The sequence below is a fragment of the Erinaceus europaeus genome, chromosome 21 (genome assembly GCF_950295315.1).
Source record: "Erinaceus europaeus chromosome 21, mEriEur2.1, whole genome shotgun sequence".
NCBI lineage: Eukaryota > Metazoa > Chordata > Mammalia > Eulipotyphla > Erinaceidae > Erinaceus > Erinaceus europaeus.
In genome coordinates, this window is record NC_080182.1 from 33,886,723 (window position 1) to 33,897,654 (window position 10,932).

Genomic DNA, 10,932 nt, shown 5'->3' on the forward strand with positions numbered 1-10,932 from the left:
AATAACAATAATAACTACAACAACAATGAAAAACAAGGGCAACAAAAGGGAAAATAAATAAATTTAAAAATTAAAAAAATTAAATTAGAAAATCAAATTTAAGAGGGGGCTGGGCTGGACGGTGGCACACCCAGTTAAGCAGCATATATTACCAGGCACAAAGACTCGGGTTCGAGCCCCTGCTCCCACCTGCAATGGGGGATACTTCATGAGTAGTAAAGCAGGTCTGTAGGTGTCTCTCTTGTTCTCCCCTCCCCATTTTTCACCTCCTCTCTCAACTTCTCTCTGTCCTATTTAATAAAAATTAGGGGGAAAAGGGGGACTGCCAGGAGTGGTGAATTCAAAGTGTAGGCACAGAGCCCCAGTGTTAACCCTGGTGGAAATAATAATAATCACAAAAAATTAATTTAATTTTAATGAAAATGGAAATTAATACAATTTAAAATAAACAAAACACAAAAAACTATTTATTAACAAGTGCGAGCAAGGGCATTGCTCTGGTGTATTTGGTGCCAGGGCTCAAATTCAGGAGTTCATGTTTGCCTCCCACCCAGCCATGTGTTACCTCCTGGGCAGCAATGATCTTTTGTTCTGCTGTGGGATTCCGGGAGCCTCCAGCAGTGTCTCTAATGAAAAGACCCAGCCCCATCAGGTTGTTGCCCTCTGAGTTTCCCTGGATAAACTGGGGGAGAAGACTGAGAGTCTTAAATACTCTAGGTCACAGGGCTGAGGGGGTCTGTGGGACAAAGATCCAAGAGGGCTAAGACTGACTGTGGGGAACAAGGGGACTGGGAAGAGTGGCCAAGGGAGGAGGGACAGGCCAGGACAAAGTTGATGGTGGCCAATCTCCCTTGGTGAGATTGTGTCCACATCTCCCTTGTCCAGCCTGAGCTACCTGCCACCTGCCATATCCTACTACCATGGGCAGTGAGTGACCAAGTGCTCAAGGACATTGGGTATGTCACTTTCCAGGGACCCAGGACTCTGAGTTGGGAGACAGCCTGGGCCCCTGCTCACCACCAGCCAGCTCCATCAGCCCCTTTGCCCAGCAGTGAGTCACCTGCGATCTTGGTGTCTCTATACAGAGCTCCCTCTCCTGTTATCCTCGGGGCGGAGGGACAGAGGGGAGCTGGCACCCAAGGACTTAGCACCCAAGAGGTCTCAGTGAGCAGGAGGGCAGGGCCCTTATTTATATCACAGGCTTTACTGTCAGTGTAACCTCACTTCTTGTAAGCAAAGGCATGTGGTGAAATAGTTGACTCTATACATAGTTATGGACTGTGGAGCCCATGAGCAGAAAGATACACTGTAGGGCTGAGAGACAGTTCACCCAGAACAGCACAGGCCTCCCGTGTGTGAAGCCCTGGGTTCAAGCCCCGGCACCACAGGTGAGCTCCATGGACAACACTCAGGGAAATGTCAGAGACGATGTCTCTCCCTTCTGTATCTCCCTCTCCTCTTGCTCAGTCTCATTCACCTCTCTTTTGCTCTTCCTCTTTCTCCAAAAAAATACATAGAAAATTGTGCTGGGAGAGATTCTTGGTATATCCCACATGTGAAAGGTCTGGAGTTCATTCCGTGGGACTGCATGAAAGAGAGAAAAAGAGAAGGGGGCCCTAGTGATGGTTCATCTGGTAAAGCACACATGTTACCATGCAGAAGGACTCAGATTCAAGCCCCTGGTACCCAGCTGCAGGGAGGAAAGCTTCACAAGTGGTGAGGCAGATCGGCAGGAGACTCTCTCTCTCTACAACTTTATCTCTCTTTTCCCTCTCAACTTACCTCTGTCTCTATCCAATAAATAAATAAAGTGTTTTTAAAAAGAAAAGGAGAGGGAGTTGGGTGGTAGCACAGCAGGTTAAGCACACGTGGCGCAAAGCGCAAGGACCGGCATAAGAATCCCAGTTTGAGTCCCCGGCTTCCCACCTGCAGGGGAGGCGCTTCACAGGCGGTGAAGCAGGTCTGCAGGTGTCTGTCTTTCTCTCCCCCTCTGTCTTGCCCTCCTCTCTCCATTTCTCTCTGTCCTATCCAACGACGACAACATCAACAACAATAACTACAATAATAATAAAAAACAGCAAGGGCAACAAAAAGGAAAATAAATAACAGTAAAAAAGAAAAAAGAAAAAGAAAAGGAGAGATGGGGGGAGGACATGGACAGAATATTCACCACAGAAGAGATCCAAAAGGCCAAGAAACACATGAAAAAATGCCCCAAGTCTTTGATTGTCAGAGAAATGCAAATACAGACAATAATGAGATATCACTTCACTCCTGTGAGAATGTCAGACATCAGAAAAGGTAACAGCAGCAAATGCTGGAGAGGTTGTGGGGTCAAAGGAACCCTCCTGCACTGCTAGTGGGAATGTCAATTGGTCCAACCTCTGTGGAGAACAGTCTGGAGAACTCTCAGAAGGTTAGAAATGGACCTGCCCTCTGGTCCTGCAATTCCTCTCCTGGGGATATATGCTAAGGAACCCAACACACCCATCCAAAAAGATCTGTGTACACATATGTTCTTGGCAGCACAATTTGTAATAGCCAAAACCTGGAAGCAACCCAGGTGTCCAACAACAGACGAGTGGCTGAGCAAGTTGTGGTCTATACACACAATGGAATACTACTCAGCTATAAAAAATGGTGACTTTATCATTTTCAGCCAATCTTGGATGGACCTTGAAAAATTCATGTTAAGTGAAATAAGTCAAAAACAAAAGGATGAACATGGAATGATCTCACTCTCAGGCAGAAGTTGAAAAACAAGATCAGAAGAGAAAACACAAGCAGAACCTGAACTGGAATTGGTGTATTGCACCATAGTAAAAGACTCTGGGGTTTGTGGGGGTGGGGGAGAACACAGGTCCAAAAAGGATGATAAAGGACCTAGTGGGGATGTATAGTTATATGGGAAACTGGGGAATGCTATGCATGTACAAACTATTGTATTTACTGTTGAATGTAGAACATTAATTCCCCAATAAAGAAATTTTAAAAAAGAGAAAAGGAGAGAGAATCTGAAAAAGAGAAACAAGCATCTAGATGCTTAGCATAGAATAATAAGTACTCAGTGAAGGAGAGATTCCTAACCTAATTCATGTTACAATCTTCAAAAATGATTAATGTAACTTGATTCCTTGGAAGCAAAGACATGGAATGAAACAGCTCATTAAGGTTATGAAATCCTTTCTTTGAAAGGTAAGTTATTTGGAAGGACATGTGGGAGTGAAAATTTCAACAATGAGGGGCCGGGTAGTGGTGTGCATGGTAGAGTGCAGACATCATCATGAGCAAGGACCTGGGTTCAAGTCCCCAGTTTTTCACCTGCAGGGGAGAGAAGCTTCTGGAGAAGCACAGCAGTGGTGTAGATGTCTTCCCTTTCTCTCTCTCTCTCTCTCTCTCTCTCTCTCCTCTCTCTCTCTCTCTCTCTCTCTCTCTGTCATTTTCTATTTTAAAAAATGCTCCCAGGCATTGAGACATTGAGAGCTAGTAATAACCCTGGTAGCAAAAATAAATAAATAACTGAATAAATAAATAAATTAGAAAAAAGTGATCTCTGTCCTTTCTTTTGCTGATGAGTTCAGGGCCATCTAAGGGCTCTCAGTCTCTGTAGGTCACATAGCCCAGCAGAGGCTCACAGGGCACGGAAATCAGAGCCCCAAGCTCAGACCACAGGGACTGCACTTGCTAACTTGAATTAGCAAATGAAAGATTTATTTATGTTTACAACGGAGTGGGGAATGAGGCCAGAGCACTGCTCAGCTCTGGCATATGACAGTGCCAAGGATTGAACTTGGGACCTCTGGGGTTCTCAGTACTTTTTTTTTTTTTGAGATCTATTTATTTATTTTCTGCCACTGAGGGATTTGCTGGGACTTCACGTCTGCATGATTACAACCCACCAACAGACTCTCTATTTTAGATAAATGTGAGATAGAGGAAGAGACAGAGACAGAGGGAGAGGCACCCCAGCCCTGCTTCCATTCATGTAAGTTCCCCTTTGCATGGTGCTCCCTTGTGGTGGCTAGGGGCTCAAACTTTGGGCACCATCGAGCATGCACTATACTTGGTAAGCTCTCTCCTGGGCCCTGCCCACATACACTCTTACCCAGTTCTTTTATACTAGTTTGCTAAACAGAAGACTGCAGTGTTTTAATGATCCTGGCTTTTTTCCCCCCCTCTTTCATTATACAAATCATAGCAATTTAAATCTATTCTATTGCAGTGGGGTCATAGTCTATTGAGTTTTGGGCTTGTCCATCCGTAGGCCATGTTCTCCCATGAAAGAGAACTGTTTTTCCTAGAAGAATTACAGGAACATTTTGGCTTCCCAGTTATCTGACTTATTCTTCTATTGCTGTGCCACAGAGAATAAATGCCTCATAGAGGAAGGACAACAAAGTCATTCCAAAGGTAACTTTTCTTTTCACATGATGGCAATATCAATTATCCTAGAACTGGGAGGGGAAACACACACACACACACACACACACACACACACACACACAGAGAAACTTTCCTTTCTTGTCAGATTTCCCAGAGGAGTAAGCTGGGCACAGTTCCTTTTTTTTTCTGCAATTATTTCCAAATTAATTTTCTCCTGGCCCAGTTAATTTCTATTCTCTGACCTTGCATCACACCCAAAAATGAGCTTCCTCTTTCTATTGTTGGAGAAATTCTCTCCAAATATTTTAAAACTTTCTGCTTCCTCTGTGTTTCATTTTCTGGGTGAAATGCTGTGTTCAGACTTGATGTATTTTTTCCCCAGACCCTTGTTGACTGACAAGGTAGAATGTTGGCCTGTGGAAGTTGGGGGGTGGCTTTTTGACTGATAGAGTGACAGCGAGAGGTGACACTGTCTGTCTGCTGTTGGCTTCTTGTGCATTGTCTGCTGTGTCTTCTATGTCACCCCCGTAACTTGTCATCAACTATAACATAAAGCCCTTGTGATTAAATCCGATTACTGAGACCTTCCCGGGTGCTGAGGGCTTTGCTGGGCTTATTCTCCATAATCCCCAGCCTTGCTTTAAGAACCAGGTCTTATTAATCCATAGTTGATAGATCAAAGAATGTTAAGAATTCCAGATTCTGTGACTGGGAAAATTAGCTTCAAGGATAGAGCAGTGAATTTACCTGCCTAAGACCCCCATGTCTGCCCTTGGAACTGTGTGTACCTGAGTGATGCTCATGTCTCTCTCTCCATATAGACATATAGACATTCTCATCTGTAATAAATAAATAAAATACATCTTTTTAAAAGAGAACTCCATATTTTAAGTAAGCTTCCTGAGATTATTCATCTTGTTATTTACTTTTATTTTTTGCTATCAAGGTGATGCATAGTGAATCTACTGTTCCTGGTGCTCTTTCTTTCTTTTTCTTCCTTCCTTTCTTTCTTTCTTTCTTTCTTTCTTTCTTTCTTTCTTTCTTTCATTAGGACAGAAAGAAACTGAGAGTGAAGGGGGGAGATAGAGATAGAAAGAAAGAGAGGGAAGTCATGCGGTGGCGCAGCGGGTTAAGCACACGTGGCACAAAGCACAAGGACCGGAGTAAGGATCCCGGTTCAAGCCCCTGGCTCCCCACCTGCAGGGGAGTCGCTCCACAGTTGGTGAAGCAGGTCTGCAGGTGTCTGTCTTTCTCTTCCCCTCTCTGTCTTCCCCTCCTCTCTCCATGTCTCTCTGTCCTATCCAACAACGACGACATCAATAACAGCAATAACCACAACAATAAAACAACAAGGGCAACAAAAGGGAATAAATGAATAAAATTTTAAAAAGAAAGAAAGAAAGAGAGATACCTGAAGACCTGCTTCACCATTCTTGAAACTTTCCCCCTGTAGGAGAGGAGCGGGAACTCAAACCCTGGTTCTTGAGCCTGGTAATGTGTGTGCTCAACCGGTTGCACCACCTGTTTATTCAACTTGCTATTGACCCAGTGCACTGTGTATGTGGAAAGGCCCTGAAGGACCTCCTGTCCCTAATTTTTTTTTTGCCTCCAGCGTTATTGCTGGGAGTCGGTGCCTGCACTACGAGTCCACTGCTCCTAGAGCCTATTTCCCCCCTTTTGTTGCGCTTGTTGTTTATCATTGTTGTTGTTGCTGCTGTTGTTGCTGTGGTTGTTGTTGGATAGGACAGAGAGAAATGGAGAGAGGAGGGGAAGACAGAGGAGGGAGAGAAAGACAGACACCTGCAGACCTGCTTCACTGCTTGTGAAGCTAACTCCCTGCAGGTGGGGAGCTGGGGGCTTAAACGGGGATCCTTACACCGGTCCTTGCACTTTGTGCCATGTGTGTTTAACCTGCTGCACTACTGCCCAGTCCCCATTTCTTTCTTTTCTTTAAAGAAAGGAGAGAGAAAAGAGAACAAGAAAGGTGAGACATCCCAGGATGGCTCCATCATTCATGGAATGTTCTACTGGGTGAGCCCCACAGCCAGTGGTCTTGGAAGCAGCAGGACACCTGCTGCCATGCCCAGGGCTCTCACACAGTGGCCTCACAGCAGCAGCAGGACACCTGCTGCCATGCCCAGGGCTCTTACACAGTGGCCTCACAGCAGCAGTAGGACACCTGGAAATGCAAACCCCCAGCTGTGCTCTTGACCTACTGAGCCAGAACCTGGGGGAGGAGGCAGGCTCCTGCACTCTAAGCAGCCCCAGGGTGCCTGATGGGTCCTGACTTCAGGGCATGGGCCTCACACAAGTGTGCTTTCCAGGCATGAAAGCAGGGTACCTGTGAAGAGGGAATGGGGAACCTCTGTCAGGAAGTGACTCCAGGAACAGGCTGGGACCTGTGGCTTCCTGCCTCAGGGAGGGAGAAAAAGAGATTTCTCCCAGGTCCAACATCCTCCCCCACCTCTACTCTGTGATCTATCTGTGTCTCAGTCACAGCATGGCGGTAGACCCTGCAGAGGAACAGCTGCTGGCCTTCCCAGAGGTCAACCTGCACCTGGTGACCTGGAGGGACTGAGGGATGTACTTGTGTTAGCTTTTGATGGCTGCCAAAACAAAGGATCATAGTCTTAGTGGCTTCTGCTACCTTACAGTTCTGTAGGGCAGAAGTTCAATTGGGATCTCATTGATCCAACTGGGATCTCATTGAGGTCCAATCAAGATGTGAAGGGGCATGTTGTTAAAATTCGGAGGCTCTTGCTGGCCGGGCTGGCTTCACGGGTGGGTAACAGAGACGACCAGACACACGGCTGGGCAGGGAAGCTGTATTTCTTTATTCAGGAACAACGATTCATAAACTAAGACAAACTAATCACCAAACAGAACTCTGCTGTCTCTTTGCGGCGGCACAAGCACTCTCTCTTACTCTGCCACTCTGGAACCCTCGAACTCTGCAACTCTTCAACTCTGGAACTCTGGCGGGGTTCTCCTTGGGGCGGGGCCAAGCGGCCCGCGAAATTAGCAGGACTGATCCAATTATCTTGGCGGGGGAGAACTACCCAATGTAAAGCATACAACAGGGGCACTTTCCTGTTCCCTAGGTACTATGGAAGATTCTGTCTCCTTGTCTTCTCTAGCTCCCAGGGCTGCCTACATTCCTTGGCTTATGGCCCCTTCCTTCTCCTTCCACTTACCAACCTTGCATCTCTCTGGGCATTCTGCTGTAGGCCCCTCTCTCCATGACCAGGCCAGGATGTCCTCCTGCATTTCAAGACCTATGTGGGTCAACTGGGCCCATGCTGATGGTCCAGGGCAATCTCCCCAAGTCAAGGACTGTTACTTAGTCACATCTGCAAAGCCACCTTTGCCCTTTGAGTTTACCTGTTTGCTGGTTCTGAATCAGGACACAAACATTTTGGGGGCAGTAACTCTGTCAACTGGAGCCTTCTCTAGAAGCAGAGGGCAAACTTCTCTTCTAGAGATTATAGTAGCACATTTTAAACAATGTGGTGGAAAAGAAGATTAAGATTTATGTATCACTAGTGAATGTGTGTTTGTGTGCACGTGTGTGTGTGGTGGGTAGACTTGTGCAAGAACGATTTCCCATTTGCAGGTTGGCTTTCTGCATCTGGAGAGAGAGAGGAGAACAGCATGGGAGCTTCCTCTGGTGCCCTGGCAACTCCCTTGTGGTGTCAGGGCTCAAATCTCGGCTGTACCATGGTAAGGCCAAACACCCCACCCAGTAGCTATCATAGCCTCTACTATTTGCTAGCTAGAAAAATATGTAAAGCCCATTTCCTGGATTCTAAGTTCTATTGAGTAAAATGTGCACAATTGCTTTTAAACTATTGTTTTGAGTAAAAGGAAGCCCCACCACAGCGTAAATATCTGCAGCACAAAAAATACACCCAGATTTCAGACACAGTGTGTCTCAGAATCAAAGTGACATCATAGCAACACTGAGAAATGCTGTGTCTCCCCCCCCCCTTCTTTGTGAAAGGGGGAATAAATTTAGGGTCTTAAAAGCTCACAGTACCACAGAGCCACCTTCCTGGCCCAACTAAAATTATAATTATTATTACTACATTTATTTTTTACCAGACGCTGTTCAGGCCTAGGTTATGGTGGTGTATTAAACATGCAGAAGAATGAGGAAAACTCAGCTAATAAAAATGGTGATTTTACCTTCTTCACCCCATCTTGGATGGAGCTTGAAGAAATCATGTTGACATAAGTCAGAAACAAAAGGATGAATGTGGGATGATCTCACTCACAGACAGAAGTTGAAAAACAAGAACAGAAGAGAAAACACTAAGCAGAATTTGGACTGGAATTGGTGTATTGCACCAAAGTAAAAGACTCTGGGGTGGTGGGGGATGGGTTCAGGTCGTGGAATGTGATGGCAGAGGAGGACCTGAAAAAAAGAAAAGAAAAGAAGAAAAGAAAAGACAGATGAGGAGACACCATAGCACTGCCTCACCACTATTTGTCTTACTACTTTTGTCTGATAGATGGCGTATAAAGATCTTCTCCCATTCTGTAAGAAGTCTTTCTGTTTGGGTGGTGGTTTCTTTTGCTGTGCAGAAACGTTTCAATTTGATATAGTCCCAACCCCCTCCCGTCTCCCATCCTCCCGTATCTCCAAACTCAGTGGCCAGTCACCTAACTCAAGTTGGATGTGCTAAGATCGACCCAGTCTGGAAAAGAGAAATTTCCCATGAGTGGTCATCCCACTTCCGGTTATCTTGTCCATCTCCAAAACTCTCTCCCTTTACACTGTCTGAACTGGAAGACGCTTTGAAGAGGGTTAAACCAGGAACAGCTGCTGGCTATGATAACATCACCTCAGAACTCATTCTTAACCTGGGCCCCACGGCAAAGAAGTGGCTCACTTCATTCCTGTCCCACATCTTGGAATCTGAATCTATGCCCAAAATTTGGCGTCGTGCGAAGATAATAGCAGTTTTGAAACCAAAGAAAGACCCAACACTGGCTGCCAGCTATAGACCAATTTCTCTCCTCTCCGTGTGTTACAAACTCCTTGAGAGGCTGCTTCTGTCACGTATTTCTCCTCTTACAGAGAAATCCCTATCACCCGCCCAAGCTGGTTTCCGCCCAGGAAGATCTACCTGCAAACAAGTCCTGGCCCTCTCAACTTACATTGAAAAATGGATTCCAGAAGAATTTAAAGACGGGTGCTGTCTTTGTTGATCTCACAGCAGCCTATGACACAGTCTGGCACCGTGGTCTCCTAGTCAAGATCTCAAGATGCCTGCCTCCATGGGTGGCCAACACTATATCATTTCTTCTCCAAAACAGAAGATTCCGGGTGCATCTGGGTGACAAGTCTAGCAGACAAGGAGACTTGTCTCAAGTGGCCTCCCCCAGGGCTCTGTTCTGGCTCCTACGCTATTTAATATTTACATCAATGACCTCCCAGAAACTTCTTCAAGGAAGTTCATCTACGCCGATGACATCTGCTGTGCAACTCAGACATCAAAGTTCGAATCCTCGAGGAAACACTCACGAAAGACATGTCTCTGATATCTGATTACTGTAAAAAATGGCGACTAATCCCTAGCACTGCAAAAACGGTATCATCTGTTTTCCATCTACACCATGCCTCGGCCTCGCGTGAGCTTAATGTGCAGCTTGGCGATACGAGAATCTGGCATGAAGCCCAGCCAGTCTATCTTGGCGTTACTCTCGATCGCACTCTGTCATTTCACAAACATCTCATAAAAACTGCAGCAAAGGTGGGCGCGAGGAATAACATCATTGCAAGACTGGCCAGCTCCTCATGGGGCGCGAGCGCTTCCATTCTACAATCATCCTCTCTGGCATTATGCTATTCCACTGCAGAATACTGTGCCCCAGTATGGTTCCGTAGCCCCCATGTCCACTTGGTCGATTCCAAATTATATTCCTCCATGAGGATCATTTCTGGAACCATCCGTTCCACTCCGGTTCCATGGCTGCCAGTTCTTAGCAACATCGCCCTGCCAGATATTCGTCGGGATGCGGCATCATCTAAGTTCATTTCCCACGTCTTTGCTCGACCGGACCTGCCAATATACGCGGATATCTTTGCCCACCCTGTCCAACGCTTGACGTCTCGTCACCCAATCTGGTCCCCTACGCCTACACTGAACTTCTCTGTTCCAGACTCTTGGAAACAGAGTTGGCAGTCAGCTGAGGTAAAGAACAAACACCTCATCACAGACCCCTGCAAGCGTCAACCCGGCTTTGACCTAGCACGTTATGATTGGGCCCTCCTCAATCGCTATCGAACAGGCCATGGCCGGTGCGCCGCTATTCTCCATCGCTGGGGAGCCAGAGACAATCCGAACTGCCCCTGCGGCTACAGACAGACTATGACCCACATAGTCAACGACTGCCACCTCTCCAGATTCAAAGGAGGTCTTGAAACTTTACATCAGGCTCAACCTGACGCTGTTGACTGGCTATGGAGAAGGGCAAACACTAGAAGAAGAATTGTTGTTTTTATCTTCTTTGAGATTGTACTTGAGTCACTGAAGATGTCTATAA